Source organism: Pagrus major, chromosome 20, assembly GCF_040436345.1.
Source record: "Pagrus major chromosome 20, Pma_NU_1.0".
Classification (NCBI taxonomy): Eukaryota; Metazoa; Chordata; class Actinopteri; order Spariformes; family Sparidae; genus Pagrus; species Pagrus major.
The window spans coordinates 24,927,884-24,946,808 of record NC_133234.1 but is presented as its reverse complement, the minus strand read 5'-3'; the positions used below and the strand labels follow the sequence as shown (position 1 = coordinate 24,946,808).

The window sequence follows — 18,925 nt, the reverse complement described above, 5'->3', positions numbered from 1 at the left end:
ATTGAGAATGCTGCAACACTGTTTCTATGTGAAGCTCCAGAAATGACTACGACTTTCCGTTGGCATTAGTGTAAGTAGATAATGACTGAATTCTCACCTTAAACTGGCAAAACACAAGTTGACTTTTACCGTCACCGTAAATGCAAAGTTTTTGTCGGGGAGTTTAGCAGTTAACGCTATCGTTCATCAAAAAAAGATTGCGTCCACAAAACGAGACATTTTTCGGCATTTCTTGACAGCAGAACAGTCAGAAATGTTTCAAGGAGTAGTGGAGGAAGAAGAAGGAGGAGCAGCTGCAGTGCGCTGCAGGCAACAGGCTGCACACCTCCAACTTCTCAGTGAGGTAACCAACTCCTTATCAGGCTCCCTGTTAGCCAAAGTATCGCTATAAAACCTTTCACTGTCACCAATAAGTAAGATTTGACTTCTACTCTGCGCCACTGCTGTACAGAGGAGACACAAAAAGAAGCGAAACGGTGGGCGTGATGGGCAAGTAACATCATCGTGTCTGGTCTGATGAATCACAATGAAACGATGACTGGAGCGCTGTGTACCTGCATGCAAGGCCATATGTTATGAATTGTACATACAGAATATGCACAGGGAAGAACGGCATTGTTATAGAATTGAATTTTACAGTATGTGTGTGCGCTCTCAAGGTGTAGTCGCAGCTTTGTGGGTGATGTCCTCAGACACTTAGCGTAACAGTAGGAGGGAAGAAATACCACCAGTGCGACGGCCTTGCTCTTCAGATGAGAGGGAAAAAAACGAGGGGAGGAGCGGAGAGAAAAACAGAGGAATATGAAGTTCTCTCCAGAGACTGAAGTGGGGCGAAAAGGAAGTGTGGAGATGAGCGACTAGAGGAAAGTACCTTGTCCCCTAATAACAGAGTGCGTGTAGCTTCCTCGCTGCTGTCATTACTGCTGGAATAGTTAATGAGAGGCCTCTCGCAGTGGAGACTGATTGAGTGCGTCATCTTCATTCTCGGCTCACCCCCTGCCTCACGGCTCCCCTGCCCCCTCAGTCTGATCCCACTCTGTTCTTTCTCACATCTCATCCTCTCCAGATCTCTACCCTGGCTGTTATTCTGAGAAACCCTCATTGCTCTGTGATGTCTCGCTAATGATTGTATTCTTTTCTTTTTCAGCTTGTGTAAAATGGAGCTTGTTATCTTCTGAGCAAAAAAATGGGTCCATGTATGTTCATGTGGTGGGATCGTGTAATCTCGGTATGCACTGTGCAGCCTGTTGGTATGTGTGAATAGCTTTTGTGTGGTCTCACACGTCTGTTTGAATGTACTGTGCGTGTTCCCTGGTTGTTATTTCCTGACCTCTAACCATGAACTTTGCAAAATGTGTGTCTATGTGGAAGTCTGCATATATACAGTGTGTATGATCTGCTTCTGTGAGCCACGTCTGGTCCTCTAAACCTAAAATAAAACAACATTTTCCTTGTTGCAATCCAAAGTTTCAGCTACGAGGGGTCTCTGCAAGCAGCCTTGAATGGACCCTCGAGCCCTCATGACCATCGAGGCCACACAACATCTACCTGTCGACAAAATGTGCTACGAGGGCTCATCCGTTTAAGTTTCGAAGGGGGCGCTGTGGAGCCATATTGCCTCACCTGTGCGCAACACCCATAAAATATAGAATTTTTCACCACTTGCTGTTTTAGCCTGTGCGATTGAATTGGAAAATTCAAAATCATAAATAATAATCCGTATAATTTAATCGAAAAAGTCTCTAAAAATTAGTTTGCATGTGTTGTGAATTAGTGTGGGAGTTGTTGTCTTCAAGCCCGGTCCCTATATATACCTCACTCACACTTTCAGTAGCTTTTAAGCCCAGTTTTGAGAGAGAGAGCGGGAGAGATGATGTGTTTTATCTGCAGTGGAGGTGATGGCTCTGACCGCAGCGTCTTAACTGGAGACCAAATTAATCGATCAAATGGAGAATGTAATTAAGTCTAGGTATATTACAGAGGCTGGAGGTCTGGGCTGGTCTACTGCAGAAAGCCATTAGCGTGACTGAAGGTGTGGCAAGAATTCAACCTCATCCGAAGAGTTTTATTGCTTGAAAATTAAAAAAAACATGATATCCGAATGGATGTAAGACTACCTCAAAGAACAGTGCTATTAACGGACCTGTGCATAACTGCCAACCGCCCGGTCATGTTAGGACAGGTACCCGAGAGGCACTCGAATGTTCGGGAACTCTTTGCTGAAACGGTTTCAGTTGTTTTATGTGCTACACCGGCGCGCGCGCACACACACACACACACACACACACACACACACACACACACACACACACACACACACACAAACGACCACACACTCACACGTACTTATATGAGCAGAGTGGAACAGCAGCAATTTCAGCTCCACGCTCAAATCATTCTGTAATCACCCTGCTCCGGGCCACTCCAGGTTTTCTATTTTCCACTTCCCAATCGTTCTGTGGCCACAGAGAGAGAAAGAGGAAACCCACTCTACTTCACTCCAAAGCACATATAATAAATGCTGCTCCTTAGCTGAATTATTCAACACAAAACAAGTTTTTTTAGAAGCAAAGTCAAAGTCGAATTATGAAGACGTAAGCAGGCGCTGATTTCGCTCCAGGCGTCCTACATGTGTTCGGCTTGAGTTTGGAAATGTTTCAACTCGAGCAAAGAAAATTTGTGGTTATCTCCGCTTTTACTTAATTTACAGAGGGAGACGACAAAAGCAGCGGGACTGGAAGGAAAACAGCAGGAGTGTTACACAGTGATACCACCTGTAAAATAAACAGATCTCTTTCGCTTTAGTTGAAGAACTCAGGACTGAGAAAGTGAGCTGGCAAAATAATCTGAGACAGAAGCCAGAAAGATACAGAAATAAGTGAGTTAGTATGATATGGATGCTATTTAAAGGTACAATGCGTAGGATGTGGGGGGATTTGGCAGAAATACAATAAAATGTTCATTTTCGTTTTCATTTGTGTATAATAATAACCGCCTGAAACAAAGAATTGTCCTTTTATATCTACAGACAGAGCGAGTCCTCTTCTACAGAGTCTGCCATGTTTTTCCTACAGTGGCCCAGAATGGACAAACTAAACACTGACCCAAGAGAGGGCCTTTTGCAATTCTTCTTTTACATTTTTAGTGATTTCCATCCAGGATTGGAATCACTGCTCACTGCAAGATGCTCCTACACACTAGTACTTTAAAGGATTAGTCCACCCAAAAATTAAAATGTAGGTATTGTCTACTCGCCTCCATGCTGATAGAAAGTCGGGTGAAGTTTTGAAGTCCACAAAACATTTCTGGAGCTTCCCAGCAAAACACCGTGGCAGCGCTCTCCTGAACAACTGAAGTAGATGTGGACTGTAAAAAAAAACAACCATACAGCTCGTCCAGTCTCCTGAGATCCCAGATTGATTTGCAAAGATGTTTATGCCCCTTTTTAAAGCCCAGTCTTTACGGTAGCTGCTAAGCTAAATGTGTTAGCGCACACCCCATCTTAGGTTGATTGCGCATCGAAGGGTGTAAATAACGTCTTTTCAAATAATTTTGGGATCTCTGAGGTTCAGGAGACTCGGATTATGCCGCACTTTCTCCATCTACTTGCAACGCTGTTTTGCTGTGAAGCTCCAGAAATGTTATGTGGACTACGAAAACTTCACCTGACTTTCCATCGTCACGGGGATGAATAGAGAGCAAGTGATTTTTCATTTATTGGGTAAACTTATCCTAAAAATAAAAGTAAGATAAAGTAAAGTTTGATAAAGTCACTAAATTCATTGCTGAGCTACGGGGAACTATCACGAGCCGCTCCAGCAGTAATTTTTATTCATCAGTTTTTTCGGGGGCATTATTATGCCTTTGTTCTGCACAGTAGAGAGTTGACAGGAAACGAGGGAGCCTATGGGATCCATTCATAACTTCCCAAATTGGATAAATTGGGGGGATGTGTGGCGCCTGCATCCCAGAGCCAGAAACCCGCTCTGTTGAATGTATCCACTGTGCTGCTCAGTGTACCGCAGCCCGTCAGACGACAAACGAAATCCCCCAAACTCCTGAAAACTGTGTCAATGACTTCTTCTTTTTAACATAATGAATTCACTGAGCGAGTTCAGTCCCGAGACATTCTCTCTCTTTCTCCCTATATTTAGCTAATTCTTTATCTGAGAGGGGGAGACAGATAGAGTCGTACTGTAGCGGATTACTTGACGCCTGATTTGGAGCTCTTAAGCTGTTTTGTGCTTTTTGAAAATGAAATTAATTGAGAGCATTTTGTGTTCAGTAATAGTCACGTGGTCCTAATTTACCCCTCTATGTTTCATACTGGGTGGCCACTTGTTTGCTCCGTCTGCATTTTGATCTTTTGCTCGTTTCGCAGCGCTGCAGCTTGACCAGAAACAGGAGGGGGAGTTAAATCAGGGTACCATTAATAAAGACTAAAGCCATAGGCCGGTGCTGTGGCTGATGCTGCGATGATTAATGAGGACTGGGCTTTAGCCTCTGAGGTGGTATCTCTGTTGAATTAGGCTCTGATTACGCCTGGCTGGGTCACACATGACTAATGGCTCCTGGGCCTAATTTATCCTTCCTTGAGCCAGGCCATGTGGAATAACCACTGGATGTAACGATCTGTGTGTGATCTGACGTCTATTATGCGTTCTGTACTTACTGTATGTTTGTGTGTTTACATGGATTCAACAACAGATTCCCCTCTGTGTAACTTTATTGCCCTGATGACGGCTCATTTGCCCGATGGGGGAGCACAATTTCTCCATAATTAAGATTCTGCTATTAAATTGTAGGATTATAGTGGCGCCTACTAAACTACAATATATTCCCCTCTTCCCTACGGGCTGTTTTTTTTCCATTGGGTCTTCATGAAATGGCTTTTTGTTTACTCATTATTATTTGGATTTCATCGCTGGATTGTAATTTGTTGGCCCTGAGTAGGAGGAGAGAGGCAGGAGCTGTTGGTGCGACACTGCGTAGGAGATTATCGTCATGCCCTTCTGCCCTCAGAGACAGGCTCAGGTAATGATGTACAAAGGGAAAGCTGGCCTACAGGAAGGTAAATCTGCAGAGTGGCTTCGGTTATGCTACGTCGGAGCAATAATGGGACCTTCACAGGCAGATGGATCCACTGATTATCTGATGCTCTGACTGCTGTTTGACATGCACACTGACTGGGGGTGTGGGTGCCGGTGGAAGCTGGAATCAACCTGATGATCGGACAAGAATTTCAATATTGGAAAGAAATATTAGAGGAATACAGGAAAGAAACTGCCTGTTGTGTGTATTGTCTTCATGTCTGTGACATATTCTACACATACAGACATTAACACTGTAGTGAAATGCTGGCGTGACGTCCATATGGCTGTCTGCAGGTTGATGTTCGCCAAGATCGATCGATCACCAACCATTTTGTGAAAAAAGTCAAAATTCTCTGAATCCAGCTTCTCAAATGTGAATATTTTCTTCTTTCTTTCCTCCTCTGTGACAGTTTAACTGAATATCTTTGGGTTGTTGGGCAATTTACAGAACAAACTACTGATCCATTAACCCTCACAGAACCAGGCAGCCAGCAGCAGCTAAGAATAGATATTGTTCTCACGTAGACTTTCTCAGCTTCTCAGCGGTATCACACCTGTCCTGTTTGGATATTCAGGGGCTCCATAGTGAGGAGCGATCCTCGAATAATGGTGGAATAGTTCCCAGTGAATATCGAATAGCACACGCACGCGTCACACACCCCCACACGTGTCCTAGGTTTATGCAAAACAGTCTGGCTGCAGACCTCCACTGTCAGGACCCTTCGTTGCAGACCTGCACTGTGAGGCCACCTCCACTGTGGGGACCGGAAGTTGATTCGAAGCTTTTCAAAATAAAAGCGAATATACCGGAAGCACATATTTTTCGTTCCCCATGTGAATATACTTTATTTCTTGGGGCTTTATTTTATATATATAATGTAGGTAAATATAATTTAAAAGCGAGTATACCAGAAGTAACCTATATATTTTCTAGTGTCCCATGTGAACATACTTTATTTCTTGGGGCTTTATAATGTAAATATGATTTATGTGTTCAACTAAAAAATATTTTAAAAATTGTATGTTTCCAGTTCAAATGGAGGGTTAGGGTTAGCAAGAAAATATCAAGATAAAAACCAAACAAAATATTATATATATATATATATAAAAAAAAGAAAATACAAAACGGTATGGCCACTTCTAGGATTATTCTACAGACAATCAATGCAAACTAGATGTACAGCTATTGTTAAAACATTATTACTCAAAACATGCATTATTGTACTCCAGTGTTTTAATTTAATTGGCAAAAAGGACAGCTGTTAGTTTAGTTTGCACTACAAATTCGTTTTGATACAATACTGTAAATACACCTTAATGTGTGATGGCATAATGTGCTGTCAGACCACATGGATTTGCCAATGGAGGGATGTGAGGGTTGATTTTAAATTAACTTAGCTTTGTGTATTCAAAGTGAATTACTGAATACCTACTTACATGACCCAGATAACCAATAACCTCTGTTACAGGAGAAAACAGTAGACACAAAACAAACTTTCAAATGTCTTTTTATTTTCCAATAAAATTGTCAATTGGGACTGCGATGGAGATCAACCCCGAGATGCTGAACAAGATGTTGAGCAAGCTTGGCGTGGGTGAGAGCTGGCGCTTCGTGGATGTGCTGGGGCTGGAGGGTGATCAACCGGGAGTTAAGATTGAAATATGCATCTGTAAGAGACAGATAATGTCGTAATAAGTCAAACAAAATTATATGATATGACTCAGTTTTCTTGGTCTTTGAGCTGGAAAATAACACATTTAAGTGAGCACTATCGCGTGCACAAGACGACTTCAACCACAAGTTATTGTACAGTGGAAACTGCTTTAATGTTATATTGATCATGGATACTGATCAACCGTTTATATGGATCAAAATGCCTGGGACAGAATAATTTCTATACAAATGCTGTTTGCAAACGACAGTGAAAGCCTTCTGATGTCATGCTAATCCCATAGATACATCTAAATAATATATCTCTAGAGTGCCTTTAGAGGATAATCCTAAAGTTAACCTAGTTAGCGCTAGCCACCGTTAGCCTAACTACGATAACAACGCTAAAAACTACCCAAAAGTCCAAAACTCGATTCTTTCAAATTAATATAACTTGACAGGGCTATATATATTGTAGGACGTAACGTTCTAGTGAATAAAGACTGTTTCTGTTTCTTCGTATGACGAAAAGTTGTCACTTGACTTTTACTCACCTCGTAGTCTCCACACTTCACAAATACGTGCTTCCGGTATTCTCACTTTTATATTGAAAAGCTTCGAATCAACTTCCGGTCCCCACAGTGGAGGTGGCCTCACAGTGCAGGTCTGCAACGAAGGGTCCTGACAGTGGAGGTCTACAGCCAGACTTCCCTCGGTTTATGAGGGTTAATAGACGCTGTTGTTTGGCTGATACGCTGAAGTCGTATCTGTTGTGTTACAGTATGTTCTTCTCCGGCTCCTGCTTCCTGCTTAAGTCCTCCAACCCGACAGAAAATATTACTGTTTCGTTACCCAGAGATCGCCCACTCCCAGCTCTGTTGACTTGTCATTTTGGCTTCGCTAGTCACCATTCTGCTCCATTTCCTTAGCTGCAATCACACTGTCAGTATCTGAGATGGTGTTAAGCTGTGGCTCATTGCACCATGGCTGTGCTTGCTGGGCACGAGCCATGTGGAAGCAGCGGGCATGCTCCTCGGGGCTGGAGGGGAGGCAGGAGGCAGGGTGGAAGGAGAGCGGCGGTGGCGGGCGAAGGGGATCCTTCGCAGCTCCTAACCTTGTATTTTTCCGCTCAGACGAGCTTGTTGTTTACTGCTTAGCGGTGGCAGCGTGGTTCTCTACTGGGCTAATTTGTCACCCCATAAAAAACAGGACAGCGCTGGTAGACACAGAGTGGGAGTCAGCGAGCTTGTTATGTTCTAGCAAAGGATGGGGAAGATGAGACGAAAGAGAGAGCGATAGGCAGATACGGCAGGAGAGGGAGCATCTGTGAATAACAGGTTTCTGCAACAAAAAGGAAGATGTAGGGCAAAACAGATGCAGAATATGAAGAAGAAAAAGTCAAAGAAAAAAGTGAATGGATTCCAACTTGGCAGACGGAGAGGGAGAAAGTAAAGACAAGGAAAATGTATATGTGTGTTTTGGTTGAAGGGGTGGCTCTTCTTTCATCCTCTCCTCTGCCGTAGTATTTAAGAGGAGGCTTGTTTGCTAGTCTGAGGGTCCGCCGCTCATTAGAGGCCCCCGCAGAGTCCTCTAACAGGCCGCGCTCAGCCGACCCGGGGACGGCCCGTGTGGCCGCGCACTGCAAAATATGCCGCTGTCACGCTGTGATGAAATCGGCGTAACGATGCCATGCTGCCGTCCAAACATACCAAATTCCAAAATATTTTCTCTTTATCTGTTATTCTCCCTCCATTTTTCCCTCTTTGTGCCGCAGTATGTTTTCAACTTTTATTTCCCCCATCTCCGTCTCCATGTGCTCGGGTCAGTAATGAGCTGGTTTGGTTTCCCTTTCCTGCCACAGGCATATTTTTCTTCCCATCTCCATCATCCTCCCATACAACCCCCCTCTCCCTCATCTGCTCATCTTGTTTTCTTCTCTCAATGCCTCCTCTCTCCCCCCAAGGACTGTCCAGGTTGCTTTTTCTCTGTTTTTCCTCCTCTGCATTCACTATTTTATATATATAAATATATATATTTATATATCTATATTCCCATGGTACTGGAGAACCCAACACACATGGGCTTGTCTGCAGAAGTTGCTCATGTTCGGCCCATGTGGTCCTCATCTGTCTTAAAGGTGTGAAAAATGTATGAGCACTTGTATCATTGCCCTGAGGCTAGACACAGACAGCATCACCCACGGCTCTGTGGTAGGATGTTTAAATGAGAGGCACTCCATCGCACTCGGTGTATAACAAGGAAGCACACGTGTAAGCACACTGTGGTATGGAAAGAGGGTATTTAAGGAAGAAAACATCTGGCCAGGGAGGCATTAGCGAGTGAGCTTGTGTCTAAATTAATCCGTCCTGCTAATGATTCATACGTTCTTTTAGAAAACACACATGAATTGGGTGAGTCAGGCTGGGTAAGATGTGTTAAAACAGTAGATGGGTTTATTGTGAAAAAAAAGTCAAAAGAGCCAAATAAATCCTTTGTGGCTGATGGGTTATAGAGTTTATCGTATAAACAAAGGCAAAGTGGTGCGTGTCTGCCATAAGGAAAACAAAATCTCTTCTCCTCAGAGGAAAAACACCAGTCCCTGTGTACCAAACAGGATATCTGGAGCAATGCCGTGTTGTCCTTTGGGATAAGTTCACCAAAAAGTGAAAATTCAGTCATTATCTACTAGTGAATGGAAAGTCGGTTGAAGTCCACATAACATTTCTGGAGCTTCACAGCAAAACAGTGTTGCAGCATTCTCCTAAACAACTGAAGTAGCTGGGGACAACTGAAAGAAAAACATGAAACAGCTCCACACAGCTCGTCCGGCACAATCCACGTCTCCAGAAGCCCTGAGAGCCTAAATTAATTTGAAGAGAACATCTACAGCTCGTGCACCCACCTCAGATGTGCTACAGTTTTCGCTGTAATGCAGCTACATTAAAGATTTTAGCTTTAAAGGTGCAATATGTAAGAATCGACCACATATTCATACTCAAAACAAACGGGGCAGCTGCTAACTGTAGCTGCCATTAGCCAGTTTGCTGTGTTAGCTCAGTTAGCCGTGCAGTTAGCAGTCCAAACTGGAGGAGCGTTGGTGTCTGGGCTACCTGGTCAGCATGTTAACTTCAGTATATATCTTTGCTGTTATTCACATTCAGTTGATTATTTTTTAAATGTTTTAAACTAAAATTCTCAAATATTGCACCTTAAAAAATGTGTTACTAACGTCTTTTAATACAAATTCAGGGTTTTGAGGCTTCCACAGACTTGGGTTGCTCTGAACGAGCTGCGTGGAGCCATTTGATGATTATTTATTTATTTATTTATTTGGGATGTTTTTTCCTCATTTACTTAACTTGTTCAGCAGAATGCTGCAACGCCGATTTGTGACTCTGCAGAAATGTTTTGTGGACTATGAAACATCACCTGAAGGAAGGGTTAGCAGATAGTGACTGAATTTTCCATTTTTGGATGAACTCGTCCTTTAAAAACTCGTCTCGCCTCGTCTCCACAGCCAGTGGAAAAAAACAAGGGCTTTAAAAAGAAATAGAACAGATAGATAGATGAGAACAGAGAGGGAAAAATAAGAGCAAATGACATAAGGGAGTTGGAGAACAGAAGTAGCGGGGGAGAATTCCCATTAATCAATTCTTGCTCTTTTAACAATTGGGGTGAAGTGGCGAGTAGTTGCGGATTTAGTGAGATACTGTCGGTTAGACACCCTCCTGCTAATTGAAACAAGAGATGGGTAAAAGCTACACGAGGGATAAGGAGCCGCTGTTATAATTCATGCCTCTTCACCCCAATCAAACTTAAGCTCTCCTCTCGCTGTCATGCCCCGAAGAAGATTTTCACAAATCCTTTTTGTTTCCCGGCTTCGATTCGAGCTGCCGGGGTTTGAAGTGACCCTGAGAAGTGCTCACTCGAAAGAGGAGTTCGTACAGTCGGCTCGCTGTGCAATTAAAACCCTGGCTCCGTGGCATTTTGGATACAGGTGATTTAATTTGCTCGGAGGAAGAGCCCGCAGTCAAAAGAATTAAGAATGCTATTGTGTCGAATTGATAAAGGGGTCAGGTGAGCTGGGTGCACTTGTTCGGCATGCAGTGCAGGGGAACAAAGCCCTTCTTGATTAACATTGTTTTTCATTCATGAGAAGAGGCCCAGTGAAGCAGATTCATTTGTCCCAGACACATTTAACAAGTGGGAGCCAAAGAAACACAACTCTCAGAAACAATTGAATAATTACGGACCCCTCAGCTCAAACGGGACCAAAGTTCCAAAGCTCTCAGCACCTTTTGTTTAGATATAGACTTTAATTATGGCGGGATTTGGAAATTAGTCAAGCGATTGTCTACCTGTCAGCCTTTTCAACAAAATAATCATTAAAAAATCAGCAGATTTGTTTGAGACGGTACTGCTTAAAGTTTGGCCTGGTGGGAGAAAAGGTTGAGACGAGATATAAGGAGGATGACGAGACGAGACAGCAGTTAAGTATTAATCATCTTCAGTAGCCACAATCGGTGCACATGCCAGGCAGAAGCCAGGCAGCAGATTGAATGTAAATCTGAATTGATCGATGGCATCAATAAGGAAAGCAATCGATGAGAGCGTGCAGGCCGTCCTCCAGAGGGACGGAGAGACAGTGTGTTCTTTAATCATTATATTACTATATTTTGAATATGGTTCATGGATGTTTTTGTATTTTAATCTAAAGGAATAACTGCGTTTTTAACAATAACTATTATGTGAGCTCAGTCTAGTAGAGCTGGGTATCACCACTGATTTCTGGATTAAATTTGATTTATAATTAGATTTTTATTTGATTCAATATCGATTCAATTAGGTATATTTCAGTTATAAAAGCAATCTTGCTTGGATATGAAAGAGATTCTGAGAGTTGATGCTGTAAATTGTACAAGGAACCCTCTGACCTAAAATGTTCATGTTTACATTAAGAATTGAATTAAATGGTTTCAGAGATGCGTGATGCATCATAAAAACCTGCCTATGGAGGAACAGACGGGGTATTGTGATGATTTTAGCATCTAATTATTTTAAAAAAGTCAGATATCGACCTACAAAGGAAAATACAATCAAACAAAATAGAAACTTTCCCATTTAACACTTCCTTTTCGTCCCCACTGGTACCCACACACCTGACGTACAAAGCAATGTTGATTTCAGAGTTTGAGGTGCATCTGAACGCACCGTGAAGTCCTCGTCCCTGTGCAGGGTTTGTGAATCTTTTTACTAACTCTGACCCTGAACAACACCAAAACACGGAGGAGACTCTCAGCATGTTTTTTTTCTTCCTTCACGACTGCTTTGATACGAACATTTAATCACCAGTGTGGCAGAAAGTCTCTGAAGATTTACTCGTCAAACAGAAAATCTAGCAGCATTTGGCGCTCGGCGGGTTGTTAAACTTGAACCCTGTAAAAGACACATCCAGGGGAACATCTCTATATGATCATCAGCAGATCTTCAGCCGTTTTTAACGTCACTTAACCGTCTCCTCTTCTCAGCGTTTCAAATCCAAACAGACTATTCCAAACAAATCCGTTGACGTCCTGTTTTGTCTGCTCGCCTGGAGTTAAATAAACACTTGATAATAGATGGTCACCAAGCCCTGGACCGACGGGCTGTGTTTGCGGTTGGGGAATGTACACACGGACTCCTCAGGATGGGGAGGGAAAGCAGGGAAGTCACACCAGCGGTTTTTTGTTCTGTTTTCTTTGGATGACGCCAGCAACGTCCATTTCAGTTATTTTAACGGGCTTCGAGGTTCATTTCACTGGGGAACACTGCCCACATTGTCTGAAAACCTGTAAAGTTTTACCACGCCATCGCAATAGAGTACAATAAAATCTGTTTTGTTTTTATGCTCAAGCAATGGATGTAAAAATGGTAAAGTAATTTTCTGTGTCATAAAGTTCTTCACATTTTCAGTACTGCACAGCAAGTTTGGGTAATTTTATAAAAGTTTCAAGATGTCCTTCAGAATCTGGAGGGATGCTGAATCTATCTAGCCCATAATGATAGCTACTGTGACCTGAGGCTCATTTTGAGTTGGATATTACCCTACTGGGTCAATGAGATGCACTGCCATGTATGGCATATTCGCATGCCTTGGCACCTGTCCTGTCTGGGTGTGTTTTGTGGTGCTTCTGCCCCAGCCAGACCTCCTTAATGAGAGCAGAGGAACAACAGAAGCAGATGGAATTGCCTGTGGGATTGTGGGAAGACTCCGGAAGGGCTGGGACGACGAGCTGAGGGAGGAAGCTAGTGCCATGTGGTGGCGTGCCTCCTCTGCCCTCTGGTCATCTCTGCTAGTCCTGCTTGGTGGTCATCCAGGCGCACACTGGCCTGCCAATTAAATGTGGGCCCACAGTCAACCCTGAAGGTTCATCCAGGCCTACAGGCCTCTCTCATCCTTCCTTCATGTTTTTTTCTCTCCTCTCTCTTCATAACACTCTTCAGCCAACACCCTGCCGCGCATCCTGCTTTGTTCTTGCTTACTAACTCAAGGGGACTCCATGAGAAGGATTCATTAGGCTTTTTTCCCCGTCTTTCCTCTTCAGCCAGATAACTCACCTCCAGTGGCAAGTGCCAGCGCCATGATCTGTTCAGCCATGTGATATGACAATGAAGAAATCCTCTTTGGCTCTGACACTCTCGCAGTGCAGCCGTGAAAGCAGAATGAAGATGCAAATGAGGATGAACTGAAGGTGTGCTTCCTTGCATTATGACCCCTACATATGTGAGACCTGTGCTTCTTTAAGAGTATTTTATCCCGAGAAGGCTCAAGAGTTCTTCATGCTAGGGTTTAAGTAGTCAATGCCAGAGGGCAGAGGTCACTGGTCTGACTGGCTTTGTAAGCTGATAACTTTGTGAGAAAGCGATAGAGACATAAAGAAGAAGAGAGAGGAATCAGGGCAGCGCAGTAGTTGGACTGTCAGCAGAGCAGTGAAAACAGCTGAGTGAGGAAGAATAGGTGGGATCACAGGGATTAGGGAGGCTTGTTAGTGAGCTCCAGAAGCCCAAGCTCACCATCTACCACCTGCCTGAGGGTGTGATATCCCTCACGACTCTCATATACAAAATACTGGAATCATGGTTGTTTACATCATCCTGTCAGACTAAATTATGTAGTTATGTCAGAGCAACCGTTACAGAGTATAAAAGGTGCAACTCCTTCCAGAGTCTATCACGTCTTTCTGTAAGCTGAAGCAGAGTTGTGTTCTACTTTTCCTAACGTCCACAGAGACTTTCTGATGGCAGGGAAATTCTCTGACTTCCATATGGAGTGGACAGATGTGAGGAACACATCAAGCACTTCCATAATTGATTTCGGGAGGCGTTTCCTCTCAGATCCATCAGGAGGCCTTGCAACTTGATGGAAACATCCACAGTCAGTGCCTTTTCATTCTGATGGCATTTTGCCTCTGCCACTTTCCTTTTTTTCTCTTAATGGAGGCCCACAGCATAAATGTCTGTTTATGGTACTCCAGATATTGAAAAGTAAGAATGCTTCAACAAGCAAGCAAACAAAATGGTCCGCAGTGTTTCAGCTCCTTTTCAGGGTCAGTTATGTTGATAGTCCTCCGCCTCCCTTTTTAACAAAAGGATTCACAGTATTATACATGAAGAGTAGGACAACAGAGGAAACATTTCACTGTGAGCCTAAAGAAGTGGTTTTTGTTTTGTTTTGTTTTCTGCACAGTGATTATTATTTCAATTCCCATGCATCTACTGCCTAAATCACAAAGGGCTAGATGCTCCTTCCGAGCCTCTCAGTGCTGGCCTGGTGTATTTGGTGAATTCTTCCAGACTGCCTGACCGACACAAGGAGAAAAGGCCACTATACAAGTGACTGGGATCCTTAATGATTCTTTTGGCCTTCTTTTTTGCAGGGCCTCATCTAAATATACTTAAGGCACGGTGCATCAATTATATGTTCAGCCAAATGAAGCACTCTTTGCAGGGCTATCTGGTCCTTGAAGGCACTTGAAACTGTCCCCCCCCCCAACAGCCGGCCTGATACTAAGGGGAGCGTAGTTCCTTCCTCGCTTCTTCTCCAAATCCACCACCAGCTGCTTTGTTTTGCTCCTGCTCAGCACCAGCGGGTCAGTGCCTCTACTTTGTTAGATTGGGCCTTTTCATTATCTCTTATCAGGCTCGCCACAGCTGTGCGGTCAGCAAACTAGTAACTAGTTTACATCGTGACTGCCAAGGCTGGTCTTACTTTCTTGGGCACAGTAATGATGTTGGACTTGGACTGGATCAGCGCTAGTTGCTTAAGACGTCGCTTGAGTACTTGCCTGTTGATACCATCTGGTCCTGTTGATTTCTCGGTGACATGCTTGAAAGCCCTCCTATACTATATGTTCTACGAATAAATGTGGCATATTTGCTGCCTTATGTAGGAGTTCACAGAGGAAGCAACATCTCTGAATGTGATAGTTTATACAGAGTTGTTTCTCATTAAATCAGTTGCAATGTACAGAAGGTGACAAATTGCTTCACAGATTGAATTCTGGGAAATTAACAAGACTTGGACCTCATAATACTACCACATGTAAACACATAGTTTGAGGTAAATTGTCTATGTGGAGATCATTGCCTAACAAGCATAGAAAATGGAATATTTGTTCCACTTTGGTTCTGCTCGTAGACCCACAAATACATAAAACCAAGCTCCTGTATGAGCTTTATTATTGATTGATAGCCAAGGTGTATATCAGCAGGATTGATTAAGCTTGACAAAGTGACGGTCTGCAATCAGGCTAACAGTGTAGCACACTGTCACTTTTCATCCTAAATGCTGGCTGAAAACCAAACTGGATATAAAAAACAACTGAGCCTGTCTGGCCTGACAAGATCACAACCTTGGAACTGATTGACTACAGAAGAACCAAAAGTAAGAACATCATCTCTGAAATAAGGCACACGTGATGACGGTGGTTGCTCCCATCCCCAAGGTCGCACTGAGACAGACCTAAGGAAACCTGGAAGACCAGATACCCTTGGCACTCGCCAAGATGCACCTAACAAGTGGGACGCTCAGCATGTTGCAGGGAGCCATTGTAGCTTTATGTCCCTCAAGGGAAGAAGGAGAGTTTTTCCACCTCCATAATGTGTGTCCCTAACACTCACCTGAGATGAAGACCGGCTGAAATGTCCCTGCAGTTCAAATTGGTCCTCACAAAGATCTGGAGTACGAGAGCACACACTTCCCTATTTTTCTATTTGTGTGGGGCCTTTTGATGTCATTCACACTGACAAATACGACTCAGTGGAATTGCCTGGATTCAAACGACATTTCATCATTTGTCCAACAGCGGCAGTAGGATGGATGGTTGTCAATAATGAGCTTGAGTGTCCAATGTTTTAGCCAGAAAAAGCAAAGGACAGTCGAAAGCTGACAAAAAACAAAAATCCTTTTTGAGTGGTTCAAATATTATTTGTGAGCCCGATCAATACTGCTTATTCAGTCACGCATTGGTTTCAGAATTTTTTGGATGGCTTAATTATGGGATACACATCTGTCAAACAGGCCTTGTAGCACAGAAATAGCAGATTTGTAAATGCACCCAAAATGATTTGGCGCTTGATTAGAAATAATTATCTCAAACAGTAATGCTCCATTTATTTTATGTGTGAAATTGTATTTATCACCTACAGTAATGTTATAAATGTGTCTCAGTGTAGAATTGTATGTACTTAAGGCTCTTTCTGAACTTCACTTGGGAACACCATGTGGGAGGAGAAACTAGTTTTAAAAGTGAGAAAAGAAAGAGATTGTTCTCTGGAGGCCATCTGAAGATCAGGCCTTTGATGCGATCTGCTCCCATTGTGCTTTGCACTCCAGAAGTTTCCCCTCACAAGGCAAAGATGCATCTTAAACTGGAGCACATATTTGTTTATGGATGAGGGGCCCAACATCATAGAGCAGCCTCTTACCCAATCAGAAAGCACCCCGGCTTTTCCTCCTCCATTGAACGGCCCTGTCATCTTAACATGGCGCAGCTTTTTTCTCCTGCAGCACTGTTGGTATGGTTAGAACTGTATTTTGGTTCACAGATTGTCGTAAACGCAGTGAGATATCAGCAAAACGCATCTGTGTGAGGTGTCACAAAAGCAACGAAGATTGTTTCATCACAACATAGGTGAAAAAGATTTTGAGAGCTTATCCAAGGTGTTGGAAGGATAAATTAAAATTAATGAATTACAAGCTCACAGCAACAGATGCTGCAATTTGTAGGCCATCAAACAGGTCTCAAGGTGTGTTTTTTGTACCTTGTGGAGAATCTAAACATCTGCATAGCATCTGTATAACTCTTTATTTGTTGAAGCCATCAATCAGTATAGTGAAACCTGCTGTTCAAGAGACTTTGGTCCCATAAACATGACATGAATAGATTGAAAGCAACACCTGCACCCTGTCGATCACACTTCAGTTGTGTCACAAAGGCAAGCAGAGATACCTGGATCTGTCGGTGCTAATCTATTTTGCGTATGTGTATATGTAAGCATATGGCAACACGATACACAGAGGGATGCTGGGATAGAACATCATGTAGTAGAGACCGGTTATTTGCTGCAGCTTAAAGTGCATTGAATGTAAGGGAAATCAATAGAGTTGTGCTGTTAGACCTCTGTAGTAGGTCATGCCCCTACAGATTACAATACGCTGCTGCAGCGTTGTCCCAGTGGCTTGCAGGATTTGTACACACAGACCGAGATGCATTAAAGAAGGATTGGGGTTGGGGGGAGTTTCAGGGTTGGCAGGTCTGGATTGCTCCTTAGTGGACTGTGCAAATGGCAGGGGGGGTGTTGAGGCTTAGGAATGGGCTTCCAGCTCAATGCTGTTTAATTAAAATACAAACAAGATTATTGCATTGAAGACTGGGCAAGATTGGATTTAATCCTGTCAAAACAAAACAAAATGGAAAAAAGGGGAAATTTGCAACATGTTATTAAGGGGATAGAGGGGCGAATGGAGGCCTGAGCTTAAGAGGCGAAAGGAAACAAATAGAAAACATAAGAGAATAATAGAAGAAAACTGGATTTGTATAATTATCAACACTCAGTTCTCAAAAAGATTCTCCCAAAGATTCTCAGTCTCATTAGTGGAAACTGAGCCGCTGGGATAGCTGTAAAGTGCATGGCTGTCTCATATGATATCACACGGGAGAACATGATTTGACAGGCAGAATTGTGAGGTTTTTTGATTCCTCCAGCATCGTTTTTGCTGCTCTTACATGATGCGCTAATATTTGTTGAAGACACGTAATGAGTCAAAGCACAAATGTTCATGAAAGGGACTCAATTAAAACCCCACTGTGCTTGAATGAGGACCTTTTATCAAAAAAAAAAAAAGGCTTACTTTTTGCTGAAGCAAAGAAAAGACAGAATACTAATACAAGCTAAAATGTCTCATTTTAGCTTGGCCCACATCCATTTCATCTAACAAGATTCTGAAAATGGCTCATAAACCCAAGCCTGGCAAACGTTTGTGTCAACTCGTGAGTGGCACATTAACTGAAGCTAAGAAACACTCCTAGATGTTAAAAATGTTAAAGGCAACATGGCTACCGCTAAAGGCCTGGCTACTGTCCAGTGCAGAAAACAACCGTAAGAACCGCGATCTGACGTGGAAACCCTACGGAAAGGCAGGCTAAAACACCTGGTTGTATTAATAAGACGAGATGAGATCAAGTAGGAAGAATGCTGCTTTTGAATCATGTCAAGTTGCTTTGGTAAGGGGAGACACATGCAGCGTAGGAACAGACGTTGGCACAACATCGGCGCTCTCCATTGAGTGAATGCCCGTCCATTCACTCAATGGAGAGCTCCGTTTCTATCACTCTTCCTCTTTACCTTCTTTGCCTCCTCCATCAGAGTTTTTAGTCTTTTGTAGTGTAGATTTTCACACAGTTATTCCAGTTGTTCATTGTTACCTGTGGATAGCTACCAGGGAAAATAATTCCTCTTCCGGTTTTGGTCGCACAGTGACAGATGTGCCGTCATTCAACCTTTGTTTTTTGCAGATTTTTTAATAGGGAAGCAATCTATATGTGGATGATGTCATTTTTCGACAGCCTCGGACCCCCCCCCCCCCCCCCCCCATTATTGTGTCTTCGGTTACATCACAGTTTATCTGCAGTCTTACAAC

General features: G+C 43.1%; 1 protein-coding gene across 1 annotated transcript in view; it reads left to right on the top strand.

The window, feature by feature from the left end:
* sdk2b (sidekick cell adhesion molecule 2b) overlaps positions 1-18,925 on the top strand; it is a 283,107-nt gene that overhangs the window by 20,562 nt on the left and 243,620 nt on the right. The gene's annotated exons all lie outside the window — the stretch shown is intronic.